The sequence below is a fragment of the Dendrobates tinctorius genome, unplaced genomic scaffold (assembly GCF_039654945.1).
Source record: "Dendrobates tinctorius isolate UK_male_01 unplaced genomic scaffold, ASM3965494v1 ptg000084l, whole genome shotgun sequence".
In the NCBI taxonomy this organism is placed as follows: Eukaryota; Metazoa; Chordata; class Amphibia; order Anura; family Dendrobatidae; genus Dendrobates; species Dendrobates tinctorius.
In genome coordinates, this window is record NW_027361752.1 from 14,982,855 (window position 1) to 15,001,491 (window position 18,637).

Consider the following 18,637-nt stretch of genomic DNA (forward strand, 5'->3'; position numbering starts at 1 on the left):
GGTTTTCCTTTCCGCCAGACTTCTGGTAAGTGTAGCATCTGTTGACTAGTCCCCAATGGTCACTTGGGGATCATTCTTCACAACAATGATATGCACTGCACCCCACTCAACCACACAAGGTGCGCATCGCATGCTATCGACACTTCCCATCCTTTGTGACCATCTGGGGCATACTGCAAGTCAATTATACGCCATGTGTTCCACAGGACAAAGGGACATAGTAAGCGGTAGCAGTGCCGACAGGACACATTTATCACAGATAGTCTGGACAGGGTAGTGTAAAGAAATCCTGTCAAAATAAGGAAGAGGAGTGACATAGGAAAGATGAGCATACAAGTTTATTACTTTTTTTAGCCCCTTCCTAGAGTATTCAATTTTCACTGAATGTATTTGAGTCGTTTATTCCACATTCTATTGAGAAATACACCCAAAATTGAATTTCAGGAAGTTTCCTCAACTCTACTACACAGTTAATACATTCTAACAAATAATAATATAAATGATGAAAGATATTCCTAATCATTTTCAAGACAACTGACAAAGATATTACAAGAATAATAGAATCTTGTAAAAATGTATCTTTATCGATACATGATTATAATAAATTCCGAAATTTATGATATTTTAAATGCAATTTTTCCTGTTAGCCATTACCATTTACAAGAACTGCATCAGCTACTCCATATCCACACAGTAAACTAACATAACCTTGTGGCATTAACCTAATAATATATGGCGTTAATTTATTCCCACTATTGAATGCTGTCCCGCTGCAACACATTATACACAATCCAATATGATATATGATGCCGAGAGCAGAAAATAAGAGGCAGTCACTTGGTGATGATGTCACTTGATATTAAACACAAGGAATTCTTCCATAACAGAGACTAGAGTTAAATAATAACTTAGATTTCACATGCTATGTGGCTTAAATAATATATTTTTAAAGGGAAATCGCCATAAAAAAAATCAACAATTGAAAAAATGTAAAGTGTCAATATTTTAATTTTAAAAAAAAATTATCATTTGTTTTAATGGAGTAAAATGTGAAAAGTAATTTAAAGGGAACCTGTCACCCCCCCAGGGCATTTTTAAGTAAAAGAGACACCTTCGGCAGCACTAAGGCTGCATTCTGTGAAGGTGGCTCTTATGTTTCTGATCCCTAGTAATGCTGAAATCCATAGTTTTATAAATTCCCTGCCATACCCATTTTTTGTCCAGGAGGTATGTTTTCTCCCCTGGTGTCCAGCGACTTAGAGCCGTCAATCATTTCCCTGTTGCGTTGTTGCACCACCTCCTCTGCTCCTTACATGCCTGGCGCCTGCGCTCTGCCAACAGTTCTCGGGCATGTGCCACGCCCGCTGCCCGGGAACTGACATCATGCCTTGATGTAATGCTCTCTCGCCGCGAAGCCTCAGATCCTGGCCCGCTGTGTGTTATGATGTATTCACACTGCCGGGCTGGGTATCTGGCGCCTGCGCAGTGAGCATCTATCTCTGCACCTGTCCCCATCTCCCCCCTCCTCCTGTTTCCTCCCTCGGCAGTATCTAGTGAGCTGAGCTCCCCACACGCAGGAGTTCTTTCAAAATGATAAAAGATGATGAAGTTAGCATCACAGTGCAGAGCCATTTTGTTAGTTGGTGCTGCTCGCTGGATCATAAGCTGGGGTTAGATCATGTGCTATGATTAGATACAGTTAGAGTAAAACAAAATCAGGAGTGGATCAATCAAAGGAAAAGTATTATAGAAATACAACCCCACTTCTGCATTTTTCACCCACTACTGGTTTTGGCTTTAAAATACTGATGTAAAATGCTGATCTAATACTGAATGTGGCCTAAAAGATGAGGGGAGGGAAAGCAGCATCCTTTTTAGGATAATATAGCCTAGAGATAGGACATCAAAGAGCACATCTCATAATTTTGATCTACTGCTACTGTGCTGAAGAAAATAATGTGAATGGCATTCTCAATCTGTGAATAATAATAACCAAGATTCCATTGATAGGGAGGTGCAGGACCTGTAGAGTCAGTGTTAGGGCTCATACTCACTTGCGAGAAATACGAACGAGTGCAATCCGTTAACAAAATAATATATATACATAAATATTTTGAAGAATGTTTCCTTTGAAATTGATATGCAAATGACTTAGAGGATTTCTCTATGTAAAAGCTCATGTTAAAAATCACATTTCAGCCGGATAACAATCACACTCATCCAACTCTCCTGCATTAAAATCGGACCGATTTTAAAATTGCTAGCGTAACTCCAACCTTAAACACTTGGCATCCAAGCCACTTTAGGCCTTCATGCCAGACCATTTTTTTTCCCACTTGGCTCTTGTCATGTTCCTGGTGCCATAACATTTTTATTTTTTTGGTGGCATACTCGTATGAGGGCTTTTTTTTTTTAAATGAGTTGTGATTGCCATTGTCACTTTTATTCAGTTTTTATGATAAGGAATATTAATAAATAGAATTGAGCGATACCATCCGATACTTCAAAGTATCGTATCGGATGGTATCGGCCGATCTTTAAAAAAAGTATCGGTATCGCCGATTCCGATACCGGAAGTCCCATTCAAGTCTATGGGACTTCCGGTATCGGAATAAGAAAAACCCTTTCCTGCCCTTGTACAGCCTCTCTGGGGTCTGTACGGGCCTTTCGGGGGGCTGTGCCGGCCTGCCAGGGGGTCTGTGCAGGCTCCGGTGGTCTGTGCCGGCCTGCCGGTGGTCTGTGCAGGCTCCGGGGGGCTGTGCAGGCTCCGGGGGGCTGTGCCGGCCTGCCGGGGGGCTGTGCCGGCCTGCCGGGGGGCTGTGCCGGCCTGCCGGGGGGCTGTGCCGGCCTGCCAGGGGGTCTGTGCAGGCTCCGGTGGTCTGTGCCGGCCTGCCGGTGGTCTGTGCAGGCTCCGGGGGGCTGTGCCGGCCTGCCGGGGGGCTGTGCCGGCCTGCCGGTGGTCTGTGCAGGCTCCGGGGGTCTGTGCAGGCATCGTCCGATGGGACTACAAGTCCCATCGGGCGATGCCTGCTACCATGACAGTGATTGACACATTAGCCAATGATGGGACAGTAGTAGTCCCATCATCCGGCTAATGTGTTAAATGTAAAAAAAAAAAAAAAAAAAAAAAATTACATGCTACATTCATACTACATACTACATACATGCTACATTCATACTACATACTACATACATGCTACATTCATACTACATGCAACATACATACTACATATATACTACATGCATGCTACATATATACTACATGCATGCTACATACATACTACATGATACATACTACATATATACTACATGCATGCTACATACATACTACATATATACTACATGCATGCTACATACATACTACATGCTACATGCATGCTACATACATACTACATGCTACATGCATGCTACATACATACTACATACATGCTACATATATACTACATACATACTACATATATACTACATGCATGCTACATATATACTACATGCATGCTACATACATACTACATATATACTACATGCATGCTACATACATACTACATGCTACATGCATGCTACATATATACTACATACATGCTACATATATACTACATATATACTACATGCATGCTACATACATACTACATATATACTACATGCATGCTACATACATACTACATGCTACATGCATGCTACATACATACTACATACATGCTACATATATACTACATACATACTACATATATACTACATACATACCACATACATACTACATGCATGCTACATATATACTACATGCATGCTACATACATACTACATATATACTACATGCATGCTACATACATACTACATGCTACATGCATGCTACATACATACTACATGCTACATACATACCACATATATACTACATACATACAATACATTCATACAATACATACATAGACATACAGTACATATAACATAGAGTAACATACTTACCAATACTTGTCACATTGTTCCCCGAAGCCATTGTCGTCTACGGAATAAATATTAACATAACAAACCACAAAAATACTCACCCACGATCCGAAGCAGTCCACGAGTGTGTCCCACGACGATCTTGGGTAGAGAACTGCAGCATCAGCTGATGCTGCCGTTCTCTACGGGCTGCAGGAATCCAATGACGGAAGGTAGGTATCCTTCCGCACTGTATTCCTCCGCCACTTAAAAAAAAAAAAGTCCCTAGTCTCACTTTATGCCATTGCTGTGTGGGAATTTCCCACACAGCAATGGCATAAAGTGAGACTAGGGACTTTTTTTTTTTTAAGTGGCGGAGGAATACAGTGCGGAAGGATACCTACCTTCCGTCATTGGATTCCTGCAGCCCGTAGAGAACGGCAGCATCATCTGATGCTGCAGTTCTCTACCCAAGATCGTCGTGGGACACACTCGTGGACTGCTTCGGATCGTGGGTGAGTATTTTTGTGGTTTGTTATGTTAATATTTATTCCGGAAAGACAATGGCTTCGGGGAACAATGTGACAAGTATTGGTAAGTATGTTACTCTATGTTATATGTACTGTATGTCTATGTATGTATTGTATGAATGTATTGTATGTATGTAGTATATATGTGGTATGTATGTAGCATGTAGTATGTATGTAGTATGTATGTAGCATGCATGTAGCATGTAGTATGTATGTAGCATGCATGTAGTATATATGTAGTATGTATGTAGCATGCATGTAGTATATATGTAGCATGTATGTAGTATGTATGTGGTATGTATGTAGCATGTAGTATATATGTAGCATGCATGTAGTATATATGTAGTATGTATGTAGTATGTATGTAGCATGTATGTAGTATATATGTAGTATGTATGTAGTATATATGTAGCATGTATGTAGTATATATGTAGTATGTATGTAGTATATATGTAGCATGCATGTAGTATATATGTAGTATGTATGTAGTATATATGTAGCATGCATGTAGTATATATGTAGTATGTATGTAGTATATATGTAGCATGTATGTAGTATGTATGTAGCATGCATGTAGTATGTATGTAGTATGTATGTAGTATGTATGTAGCATGTATGTAGTATGTATGTAGCATGCATGTAGTATGTATGTAGTATATATGTAGTATGTATGTAGTATATATGTAGCATGCATGTAGTATATATGTAGTATGTATGTAGTATATATGTAGCATGCATGTAGTATATATGTAGTATGTATGTAGTATATATGTAGCATGTATGTAGTATGTATGTAGCATGCATGTAGTATATATGTAGTATGTATGTAGTATATATGTAGCATGTATGTAGTATGTATGTAGCATGCATGTAGTATGTATGTAGTATATATGTAGTATGTATGTAGTATATATGTAGCATGCATGTAGTATATATGTAGTATGTATGTAGTATATATGTAGCATGCATGTAGTATATATGTAGTATGTATGTAGTATATATGTAGCATGTATGTAGTATGTATGTAGCATGCATGTAGTATATATGTAGTATGTATGTAGTATATATGTAGCATGCATGTAGTATATATGTAGTATGTATGTAGTATATATGTAGCATGTATGTAGTATATATGTAGCATGCATGTAGTATGTATGTAGTATGTATGTAGTATGTATGTAGCATGCAGTATGTATGTAGTATGTATGTAGTATATATGTAGTATGTATGTAGCATGCATGTAGTATGTATGTAGTATGTATGTAGTATGTATGTAGTATATATGTAGTATGTATGTAGCATGTAGTATGTATGTAGTATTTTTTTTTTTTTTTTTTTTTTTAACATTTAACACATTAGCCGGATGATGGGACTACTACTGTCCCATCATTGGCTAATGTGTCAATCACTGTCATGGTAGCAGGCATCGCCCGATGGGACTTGTAGTCCCATCGGACGATGCTTGCACAGACCCCCGGACATCAGCACAGCCCCCCGGCAGGCCGGCACAGCCCCCCGGCAGGCCGGTACAGACCCCCACAGGGTGCACAGCCCCCCGGCAGGCCGGCACAGCCCCCCGGCAGGCCGGCAGAGACCCCGGGCAGTCCACACAGCCCCCCGGCAGGCCGGCACAGCCCCCCGGCAGGCCGGCAGAGACCCCCGGAAGGCCCGAAATGACGGCGCATCATGATGCGCACACACCGCGCATCATGATGACGTCAGGCCGTCAATCAACTGAACTTCCGATTCCGATGCCGAATTCCGATATTGAAAAAATATCGGAAGTCGGTATCGGAATTCCGATACAGCAAGTATCGGCCGATACCCGATAATTGCGGTATCGGAATGCTCAACACTATTAATAAAGCAATTCTGCCAATGCTCTTTTTATGGTTTACATTTTACACTACTCACCATGCTGCATCAATAAAGTGTTAACTTTATTCTGTGGGTCGGTACAAATATGACAATATGAAATTATAAATGTATTTTATTTTTTTTTTTTTCTTTTGTTATTTTTGTTAGCTGTCTGGGAGGAAAAAAGAACAAATAACAGATATTTTATTTTTTTTTAAACACCAATCATTGTTCAGTATAACTACATGTGGGACTTTATATGATCACGACAATACCAAACTTGTATAGTTTTTTGCTATAGTTGCTCAAGAAATTGCTTTAAATTTTTTGACACCATAATTGTCCTAATGTTCCATAGAAAGAGCTTTGTGAATTCTCGTTTCTTGCGGGACAGGTTGCAGTTTTTACTGGTACCACATTTTGTTACAAGCTACCTTTTGATTACTGTCTCTTTTTTTGCAATAAGTATAAATAATGATCATTAAAGCAAACCTGTCACCAGATTTGGCCGATATAAGATATGGCACCACCTTTCAGGGCTTATCTACAGCATTCTATAATCCAACCTGAAAGATAACAAAAATAAGTTTTATTATACTCACCCGGGGGGCAGTCAGGTCTGATGGGTGTTGCAGGTCCGGCTCTGGCACCTTCCATCTTCTTATCATCGCCACCCTCCTGCTTGGTTCATGGCTCCCCGGCATCGCACTTCTGTGCAGGCATACTTATCTGCCCTGTTGAGGGCAGAGCAAAGTACTGCAGTGCCTAGGCACCTGGAAAAGTCAGAGAGGCCCATCACCTGCGCACTGCAATACTTTGCGCTGCCCTCAACAGGGCAGATAAGTACACCTACCAGGGAGCCATGAAGCAAGCAGGAGGGCGGTGATCAAAAGAAGATGGGAGGCGCCGGACCCGGATCTGCGACACCCATCGGACCGGACTGCCCCCCTAGTGAGTATAATAAAACTTATTTTTCTTATCTTGCAGGTTGGATTGGGGGCTTATCTACAGCATTCTAGAATGTTGTAGATAAGCCCTGAAAGGTGGTAGCTGCATCTTATATCAGCCAAACCTGGTGACAGGTTCGCTTTAAGGCCTCAATTCATCAGTGCCTTTAAGCCTGTTTTTTAATCTAGTTTTGTTTGTTTTGCATTTCTTTTTGTTTGCACCCAATTCATTATTTATTTGCACCTTTTGCGAAGTCTATTTTATGGGGGTTTTTTCTGCTTGGATTGTTGAGTCGAGCAATTGCATGTGTTTTAGCCTAAATCATCAATTGCAACTTTTTAAAAACCGCAAAATGTTACGAAAATCCACTACAGTACCATCCTAGTGTATTTTTGAGTGTGTTAAAACATTGGGTGCAATTTTTCTGAGTATTGCCACCAGCTTATTACTTTTGGTGGCAAAAGTCACAAAAACATTTTAAGGTCTTCTTCATATGTCTGTTTTTTGTGACCTTATGCAGTCTGTTTTTTTAAGGGTTGCAAATATGGACACACGCACATCCATTGTAATCATAGAATCATAGAATCGTAGAGTTGGAAGGGACCTCCTGGGCCATCTGGTCCAACCCCCTGCTCAAAGCAGGATTCGCTAAATCATCCCAGTCAGATGTCTGTCCAGCCTCTGTTTGAAGACTTCCATTGAAGGAGAACTCACCACTTCTCGTGGCAGCTTGTTCCACTCATTGATCACTCTAACTGTCAAAAAGTTTTTTCTAATATCTAATCTGTGTCTCCTCCCATTCAGTTTCATCCCATTGCTTCTAGTCTTTCCTTGTGCAAATGAGAATAAAGTTGATCCTTCTACAATGTGACAGCCCTTTAGATATTTGTAGACAGCTATTAAGTCTCCTCTCAGTCTTCTCTTTTGCAAACTAAACAATCCCAAATCCTGCAACCTTTCCTCATAAGACAGGGTTTGCAGACCGGTCACCATTCTGGTTGCTCTTTTCTGAACTTGCTCCAGTTTGTTGATGTCTTTTTTAAAATGTGGTGCCCAAAACTGGACACAATATTCCAGATGAGGTCTGACCAAAGAGGAGTAGAGGGAAATAATGACTTCACGTGATCTAGACTGTATGCTTCTTTTAATACATCCTAGAATTGCATTTGCCTTTTTTGCTGCTGCATCACACTGTTGACTCATATTCAGTCTGTGATCTATTAGTATACCCAAGTCTTTTTCACATGTGCTGTTGCTTAGCCCTATTCCTCCCATTCTGTATATGCTTTTTTCATTTTTATTGCACAGATGTAGTACTTTGCATTTTTCCCTGTTAAAACCATTCTGTTAGTTGCTGCCCACTTCTCCAGTTTATTTATATCTTTTTGAATCCTCTCTCTCTCTTCTCTAGTATTAGCTATCCCTCCTAGCTTTGTGTCATCAGCAAATTTAATCAGTTTACCCTCAATTCCTTCATCTAAATCGTTGATAAAGATGTTGAACAATACAGGGCCCAGGACAGAGCCCTGTGGTACCCCACTTGAGACATTCTTCGAACTGGATGTGCAGCCATTTACGACCACTCTTTGGGTCCGATCACTAAGCCAGTTAATGATGGTGCACACGTAACGTTTTTCAAATGGACCGTGTGTCGGTGTGAAAAACTTGCAGACATGTCAGTTTTGGACTATGTGTTCATGCGGAAAAACTTGCAGACATGTCAGGTTTTTCTCACAGCATTGACAAAATGTCGCTGCTGCACACTTGCACACTGATAGCACATGGATAACATCCCTGTGTAATCAGCATGACACTTACCGGCATCGGGGAAGTAGCAGTTCAGTTCACGCTGTTCTCAGGTGCCTGGCCAGCTGTTGAAAGCAGCCCTCATCCTTGTCTCCTGTTGATGCTGAGACCAGTGCGACCAGGAAACAATGATGTGAGTTGTATTCAGCAGCTGTGTATCTGCTGTGAAAAATAAATAAATAAAAAAACAGCAGAATTTTTAAAACTAGCAGAGGGATCCCCACGGATGGGGGCTGATGTTAATAATCTGGGAAAAGAGACAATATTCCATAAGGTTCCCAAGCTATTAATAACAGCTCTCAGCTGTTTGCTTAGCCTTTCCTGGTGAATTTTCGGGGGAACCCAGAAAAAAATTATGTAGGGTCCCCCTATAAATTCAAACCAGCAAAGGCTAAACAGACAGTTGTGAGTAGATAATAATAGCCTAGCAAAGGGTCAGAGATGTCCCCTCACAGGCTACCACCATCAACCCCCAGCCTCCCTAGAAATGGCGCAATCATAGGATGCACCAAATCTGATGTTTAGCTTTGTTCTTCTCACTTGCTCTGTGTGTGGTGGCAAATGGGGTAATATGTCTGGGTTGATGTCACTTTTTTATTGTCAGGTGACATCAAGCCCAGGGGATTGTAATGGAGAGACGTCTATAAGACGCCCCCATTACTAACCCCATAGTAATTTTAGAAATAAACAAACAGCCAGAATAAAATCCTTTATTTGAAATAAAAATCAACACCCTGTTTACACATTTAATTAAAAATAAAAAACAAGTTGTGCTTACATATACCATTGAAGCCCTTGAACCCTGTAAAAGACAGAAAATAATAAACAACAAAAATACTCACCTTATGCCTAATCCATTGATGCTCTTGTCCCCTGTAAAAAATCAATACATAATAAACAATCATATCCCTGATATGGCTGATAAGCCACAATGTCCCATGCCGTAATCCATCTCTGCGATATGTTGGTTGTAACATAAACAGTGGCACGATACGACCATCCACCCTGAAAACCAGGACACAATGAACTGCTGTAAACTCAACTGTAACGCAACTAAAAAATAGCAACTAACACCACAAGAGAAAAACGAATGTGACTTAAAACAAAACACAATTGGTGAATTGGAACTTAAATCAGAAATTAATTTTACATTTTATTTTTATAGAGTTCTTCTTAATGTTATTCTTCAGGTCGATACAATTATGTTGATACTCAATTTAATTTTTTATTGTTTCAATTTAAAACTTGTTTACTACTTTTTCACAAGAAAAATAATTTTTGGGGACATCTTGTTTGTAAGAGCCCAACTTTTTCATTGTTCTGGTTATAGGACTGTGTTAGGGCTTTTTTTGTGTCCTCCCTGCGCGTTTTGGCGCCAGAGCCTTGTCCCTGAGAAAAAAAGCTTTTGCGCCGAAACTCGCATAGGGGACCTAGGCATCACACTCCAACTCTGGTAATATGCCTACTATATGCTTACTATAGACTTTTATGTAGATCCTGTGACTCTGGGTTTCTTCATTTTATGTCCTGATTTGGAGTTTTGTCTTCATGTAGGATTGATTAAGCAATTTATGCCACTCCTTTTTTACATTTACAATGAAGCATTTTGGATTCTGTAATTATTTTTTGTTACTAATGTTGTGTCACTTCATTACACACATACTTAAAGTTAACCTGTCAGCAGGATTGTGCTCAGTAAACTGCAGACAGTGTGTCATACGATTATTGCAATGTTCTATGGAGATCAGTGACGTGGGTCAGATTGAAGGTAAGGACACGTCCGGTAATGCAGGATCCAGAGGTGCGGAGTTTGGACTGAGCTCCAAGCAAAGAGCCAGTTGCAGCAGAGGTGGGTGCAGAGCAGGTCCGAAGTAACAGAGTCTTTCAGATGGAACGTGAATCCGGAAGCAAGCGGGGTATCCCGAGGAACCGAAGAGACAAGCAAGATACTAGTCCTTCTAGCTTGGTAGCAGGTGAGGTACAAGATACTCAAGCACTGTATAGTGTGCAGAGTCCCTTTATATATGCAGCAGACAGGAAACAAAGCATCTCAAACAGGAAAAAAGATGGCCCCCATGAAGCCATTAACTCCATCTTAGGTAAGGGCAAAGTCCAGCATAACTAAGGGCAAGACCAAGCAAACAGGAAACAAGATGGCCCCCGTGAAGCCATTAACTCCATCTCAGGTAAGGGCAAAATCCAGCAGAACTAAGGGCAAAACTGGTACATAGTTCAGATCCTTACACAGTGTCAGGTTGGCGCCGTTAAACTGATTAAAATTATACCTGGGGGTGATGATATCTGTGGCGCCCCTGAGGATTCAGTTGCCACAGAGGTACTGCACCTCCTCCTGAGGTGTGGTACCCCACCATCCAGGTAGGTTGGAGGCTCCTGACCACGCTCCAACACTTGCATCCCACACAACACAGTAGTTCAGCAAAGCCACATTGCGGCTCCCTGCTTGGAGTATAGCAGAGCACCTTTGGTGGCTCCCTGCTTGGAACACGAAACGTGCTGGGAGGTGGGTGGAGTTAGAATACATAAAAGAGCGGGAAGGTTTAGGATTTCAGGTCAGTCAGTCCGTGAGTGGAGAGGAGTGAGATCCCTGAGAGAGGGATGGAGGAAGGAGGTGCTGCAGCAGACCTCAGTGACCTGGGTCTGCTGGCACGGGAAAGGAAAGACGGAGAAAGACATTGAACAGAAACCTGATCTTCCATAAGAAGGAGAGACTAGTACGGAACGAAGGAGTAAAAGGTAACAGAGGACGTGGGTTAGGAGAGAACCCTGCCTAGAAGTTCTAAGCGCAAGGCCGGGGCCTGGTCCCCGAGGTTGTATGGATACTAATGGTCCTACAGCAGACACCGGTGGAGTAGTGAGCTGTAAATGCACTACTCCCATCTAAGACTTTTGGGCACAACAGCAACTTGGATAGTGAGCCGGGACTCAGGAGTAAGGAGTCCCTGAAGCAGGCTACAGCTGTCTGCCGTACAAGTATGGTTCTTGGGAACATCTGTCAGGAGGAACTCCAGTGTAACTCAGTACTAGGAGTCCTTCACACCAAAGGCGCTATAAGAGGAGACGTTCAGAAAGGCACATGTTGGCGGAGTGTTGGAAGGGAGCATTCCATCTGACCTGGAGGTTGACTGAGTCCCTGACCCAGAGGACACAGCACGGAGGCAGGCACCTGTGTGTACTACAGACTGTGAGTAAAGCTTTGGAACTACATGCCCTGGTGTCCTCCACTTATTCCGGCGCCAACCTGCCAAGGACTGCTACATCCCTTGCGCCTGACACTACATCATCTACGTTTCACTTCAACTACTCTGCCCTGGGACTACAGCCCTGCCTGTGGAGGGCTATAACATCACTGCTGCACCACATCATCTGTCCCAGAGGATCAGTCTGCAGCGTCGGCTTAACATCTCACTTGCCGAACACCACAGGTGGCGCCATGAACTTTTCATTTAATCAACTACATTCCACCATTCAAACTTGCTCCTATTAATTGGGCGCCCAGGGCCACAGACTGGGTCACCGTTGCTGTGACACATCCCGCTGACGCTGGCCCGGTACCGAGTATCCCACAGCCTTGGGAGGGCGACCCATATCCGTCTTGTAGTTGTTGTTTAATCTTTTCTTGCAGTTGTCAGTTATTGAGATTCTTGTGCTTCCGGGCAGCCTGTGGGCAGGGTTTTATGTGGTGCTCTGCTTATATATGCATCAGTGTGGGCTTATCACAGGTCACTGATCCTTCAGTGACCTGCCCCCTATTTTACATACTGAATATACTACAGTCATATGTTAAAGTTTGGGCACCCCTATTAATGTTAACCTTTTTTCTTTATAACAATTTTGGTTTTGCAACTGCTATTTCAGTTTCATATATCTAATAGCTGATGGACTCAGTTATATTTCTGGATTCAAATGAGGTTTATTGTACTAACAGAAAATGTGCAATCTGCATTTAAACAAAATTTGACAGGTGCAAAAGTATGGGCACCCTTATCATTTTCTTGATTTGAACACTCCTAACTACTTTTTACTGACTTCCTGAAGCACTAAATTGGTTTTGTAACCTCATTGAGCTTTGAACTTCATAGCCAGGTGTATCAAATCATGAGAAAAGGTATTTAAGGTGGCCACTTGCAAGTAGTTCTCCTATTTGATTCTCCTATGAAGAGTGGCATCATGGGCTCCTCAAAACAACTCTCAAATGATCTGAAAACAAAGATTATTCAACATAGCTTTTCAGGGGAAGGATACAAAAAGTTGCCTCAGAGATTTAACCTGTCAGTTTCCACTGTGAGGAACATAGTAAGGAAATGGAAGAACACAGGTACAGTTCTTGTTAAGCCCAGAAGTGGCAGGCCAAGAAAAATATCAGAAAGGCAGAGAAGAAGAATGGTGAGAACAGTCAAGGACAATCCACAGACCACCTCCAAAGACCTGCAGCATCATCTTGCTGCAGATGGTGTCACTGTGCATCGGTCAACAATACAGCGCACTTTGCACAAGGAGAAGCTGTATGGGAGAGTGATGCGAAAGAAGCCGTTTCTGCAAGCACGCCACAAACAGAGTCGCATGAGGTATGCAAAAGCACATTTGGACAAGACAGTTACATTTTGGAAGAAGGTCCTGTGGACTGATGAAATAAAGATTGAGTTGTTTGGTCATACAAAAAGGCGTTATGAATGGAGGCTAAAATACACAGCATTCCAAAAAAAACACTTGCTACCCACAGTAAAATTTGGTGGAGGTTCCATCATGCTTTGGGGCTGTGTGGCCACACCGGGAATCTTGTTAAAGTTGAGGGTCGCATGGATTCAACTCAGTATCAGCAGATTCTTGACAATAATGTGCAAGAATCAGTGACGAAGTTGAAGTTACGCAGGGGATGGATATTTCAGCAAGACAATGATCCAAAACACCACTCCAAATCTACTCAGGTATTCATGCAGAGGAACAATTACAATGTTCTGGAATGGCCATCCCAGTCCCCAGACCTGAATATCATTGAACATCTGTGGGATGATTTGAAGCGGGCTGTCCATGCTCGGCGACCATCAAACTTAACTGAACTGGAATTGTTTTGTAAACAGGAATGGTCACAAATACCTTCATCCAGGATCCAGGAACTCATTAATAGCTACAGGAAGCGACTAGAGGCTGTTATTTTTACAAAATGAGGATCTATGAAATATTAATTAATGTCACTTTTATGTTGAGGTGCCCATACTTTTGCACCAGTCAAATTTTGTTAAAATGCAGATTGCACATTTTCTGTTAGTACAATAAACCTCATTTGAATCCAGAAATATAACTGAGTCCATCAGTTATTAGATATATGAAACTGAAATAGCTGTTGCAAAAACCAAAATTGTTATGAAGAAAAAAGGTTAACATTAATAGGGGTGCCCAAACTTTAACATATGACTGTATTATTTTGGAAAAAAAATTAATAATATTCATCATTCAGGCAGTGGCGGCTTCTGCACTGTAGCATGATATGATGTATAATTGGTATGTTTTCCCACACATTTTTCTATATGATAACTAATACTGTTGAAAGTAACAATGAGAGAGGGAGCATCCGTCAGCTGATGCTCCCTCTCCCATCATTTCCCCCTTGATGTATGATGTCTCATCTCAGGTGCTTCAATAGTTTAAGGCCTCCTTCCTATGACTGTTTTGTGTGTCCTTATGCAGTCTGTTTTTTAAGGGTCGCAAATACGGACACACGCGCACGCATGTCTAGAGATCGGGGCAGCGGAGGAACGATGACGAGAGGTGAATATTGTATTTTTTTAATTAGTGAGTACATTGTGGTTGCGATAATACTGTATAGGGGACAATGTGATGCATTTTACTATATGGAAGACTATGAAGTGCATTATGCTATAAGAAGACCTGTGTGGAGTGCATTATGCTATATGGAGGACTATGGAGTGCATTACACTACAGTATATGGTTGACTATGGGGAGTGTAATATACTTTATGGAGGACTATGGAGAGTGCATTATAATGTGTAGAGTACTATGGGGTACATTCATTAGATTTCAGTAGGAGGAAAATTACTTTGTTAGGACTGTAAAGTTGTGAGATATGCTTTTCTGTGAACTTGCTGAATATTATTTATTTATTGTTTTTGTTGGGTGGGGACCAATTAAAACTTCTGCTATGGGGGCCTATGAATTCAATGTATCCGTTGCATATGATTATTTATTTTATTTTCCCAATATTAATAAAAATAGCAATTATATAATAAGCATGGTAAAAAAAAATAATTGATGTGGACGTTGTACTTGAGTTTAACATGTATGATAAATGAAAAAGTGTCTCATGCAAAGGATGTAGTAATATGTGAGTTAAAAAACCACATCCATTGTATATTAAGAGATTCATTGTACGGTAAAAAATGTGGGAGTCATTAACAGCAGCCCCATCTGCATTGTTGATACCAAGTGGTAATAGTAAAGCCAAACATATGTCACAATTTTCTCCTTTGCCACTGCAAATCATAATTTTGGAGACGAAGAGGAAAGCATAATGGAATGTATAGCATATACTGTACCTCATCTCAATCTCAGAAAGAAGATGGTACCTCCAAGTTGTATATTCTTGGATGCTGTACCTTTATTAGCATCTTATACCTCCGAGTTGAATATTGGAAATACTTGTATGAGTAATTTATGTTTTTTTTTGTTGAACTTCTAGATTTAGGCACCATCCTGATCTGGTACAACTTTCCACATTGGGATGGATTTTACACTTTTTTTAATCTACTAAGTAGCTTGTTATTTACATGTACTTTTACTATTTACTTATGGCAGGGAGTCTTATCACTATTTTATCCTAGGTTTTTTACATTTTTACTGTGCAGCTAGCTGCCACTAGTGTCACTAGTAGTGTTGAGCATTCTGATACCGCAAATATCGGGTATCGGCCGATATTCGCAGTATCGGAATTCCGATACTGAGTTCCGATACTTTTTGCATATCGAATACCAGAATCAGAAGTTCCCATAATGCTATGAGCCAGTTTGATTTGATTCAGCCAATGACAATCCTCAGAAGTGTGGGCACATCCTGTTAGGCATGTAGGCATGTTAACTAATGGCATGGCTGTAATTGGCTGCTGAAGTGATGTCATGATGCAGTATAAAAGCCGCCGCCGCCATTTCGGGTTCACTCTGCTGTGAATTCAGTTAGGGACAGGCTGCTGTTCAAGACTCTGAGGGACAGTTAGAGATAGCGATTTTCATAATAATATTGTGCTTTACCCAGGCTACATTATCAATCAGTGTAGCTTTCTTTTGCCTTGCAGCGCTGTTCACAGCTGTCTGCAAGGTCTGTGTGAGTGCAGCTCACGCTGTGTAGTGTGTCCTGCAGCCATGTCTGCTTGTAGGCTGCTCAGCGTGCGTCACTGCCTTATACATATTTTTCTTTTATTGCAGCTCATTTTTCATTAATTCTCCTATTAGTGTGCATCCATCCGTATCCATCTACATTGGTTGCAAACACTATAGGAGTAGACAGCGGAGCCTTTCTGCAGCCTTTCAGTGCTAGTGCCCAGTTATCTGCACTGTTCACGGCTGTCTGAGAGGTCTGTGTGTGAGTGCAGCTCACGTTGTAGTGTGTCCTGCAGCCACGTCTGGTTGTAGGCCGCTCAGCGTACGTCACTGCCTCACACATAATTTTCTTTTATTGCAGCTCATTTTTCATTAATTTCTCCTATTAGTGTGCATCCATCCGTATCCATATACATTGGTTGGTTGCAAACACTATATAGGAGTAGATAAAGGAGCTTTTTTTCTGGCTTGTGCCCTGCAGCCGCAGCCAGATTAGTATTACCCTATTTTTTGGAGCCTCATCTATTGCATTGTAGGTTACCTTCCTGCATTGTAATAGCTCCAAAAAGTTTGTGATACTATCGCTTTCACATCTTTGGTCACATCCTTTTTGCTTTTTTGAAAAAAAAAACAAAATAAAGTTCACCAAACACTCCACTTGACAGTTGTGTAGGCCACATTAGCTCATATTAAAGTGTATCCACACACTTTATAAAATTAGTGTTTCTTATACCTGTTAGCAGCTGTTCAGGAATAAGCACACTAAGCCCCCCTTTGTACTTTTCTGACTATCTTTATCAGTCTACCAAGATGAAGAAGGCAGGGAGTAACGCACGTGGTCGTGGGCATGGAGTTGCAGCAGGGAGAGGATGTGGGGATTCAGCAGGGAGAGGACATGGGGATTCTGTGCCTGCTGTTGGCACCAGTGAGTCAGCATCCCCCAGTTTTACCAGGCAACAGTCCTTTATGCGCAGCTTTGTAGGACCTCGCCGTACCCCACTGCTGCGGGAGGAAGAAATTGAAGCCATTGTCGGATGGATGGCAGCTAACACATCGACTTCAATGACTTCCACATCCTCTCAGGGCCAGAGCACTGAAGAGCAACCATCTGTCTCTTCACCACCTGCCAAATTGCCCAGGCAGTCAGAGAGCCCTGTACTGGAGCCATCTCAGTCTCTACTTCTGTTCTCTGAATCTGTTGGCTTGGAAAGAAGGGGCCAGCCAAGCAGCATTCAAGAATGTGAAGAAGAGGGAGTATGCAGTGATGCGCAACTGCTTTGTCCCTCTGAATCTGAAGAGGCGGGTGGGCCAGTGCCTATGGTCAGCACACCTCAGTACGCATCAGATGATGAGACTCAGGTGCCACTTCCTGGTGCATACGGTGCTGGTGAGACTACCCAGGAGAAGCAGGAGTTTGAAGAGGGGAGTGTAGATGATGAGGTCCTTGACCCATCAAGGCGTGAGGAACAGGAAGGTGGTGGGAGCAACTCTGTGGAAGAGATTCCCTGAACGGCCAAAACAGGAGGGAGAGGGAGGGGGCAGACTTGGTTGCCTGTAGCCTTCACTTCGGCACCCGTTAGGAACATTCCTCTTCCAAAAGCCAAAACAGGCGCTCCCAAGACTTGCAGTGCGTGGTCCTTTTTTGACACAGTTGCAGATGACATTTGCTTTGTCAAATGCAAGCTCTGTCACCAGAAAGTCAAAAGAGGGAAAATTGTCAGCAACCTCAATATCACAAATATGTGGAAACATGTGCGGACCAAGCACGTGGTGGAGTTACAAAGACACACTGAAGACGTAGGCCAACCTACAGCACCACCTACCACCTCTTCAGCTCGTGTTGTAGTCTCCTCCTCCAGCTCACACACAGCTGGTTCGGCTTCCTCACAGGATCGCCATGGAAGAACCTCTGGCACTGTTGTCCAGAGACCCAGTGACATTCCACCCACAGCACCACATTCCCGTTCATCCTCACACTCCCAGGCCACTCTACAGCCATCGGTAGCAGAGGCATGGGAGAAAAGGCGGCCATACTTGGCAAACCATCCCCGAACACAGGCTCTGAATGCTGGCATTGCCAAACTACTGGCCCTTGAAATGCTCTCATTCAGGCTGGTGGAGACAGACACCTTCCGGAACTTCATGGCATTGGCAGTCCCACAATACACCGTGCCCGGCCGTTTTTATTTCAGCAGGCAAGCCGTCCCTGCCCTGCAAAAGCATGTGGAG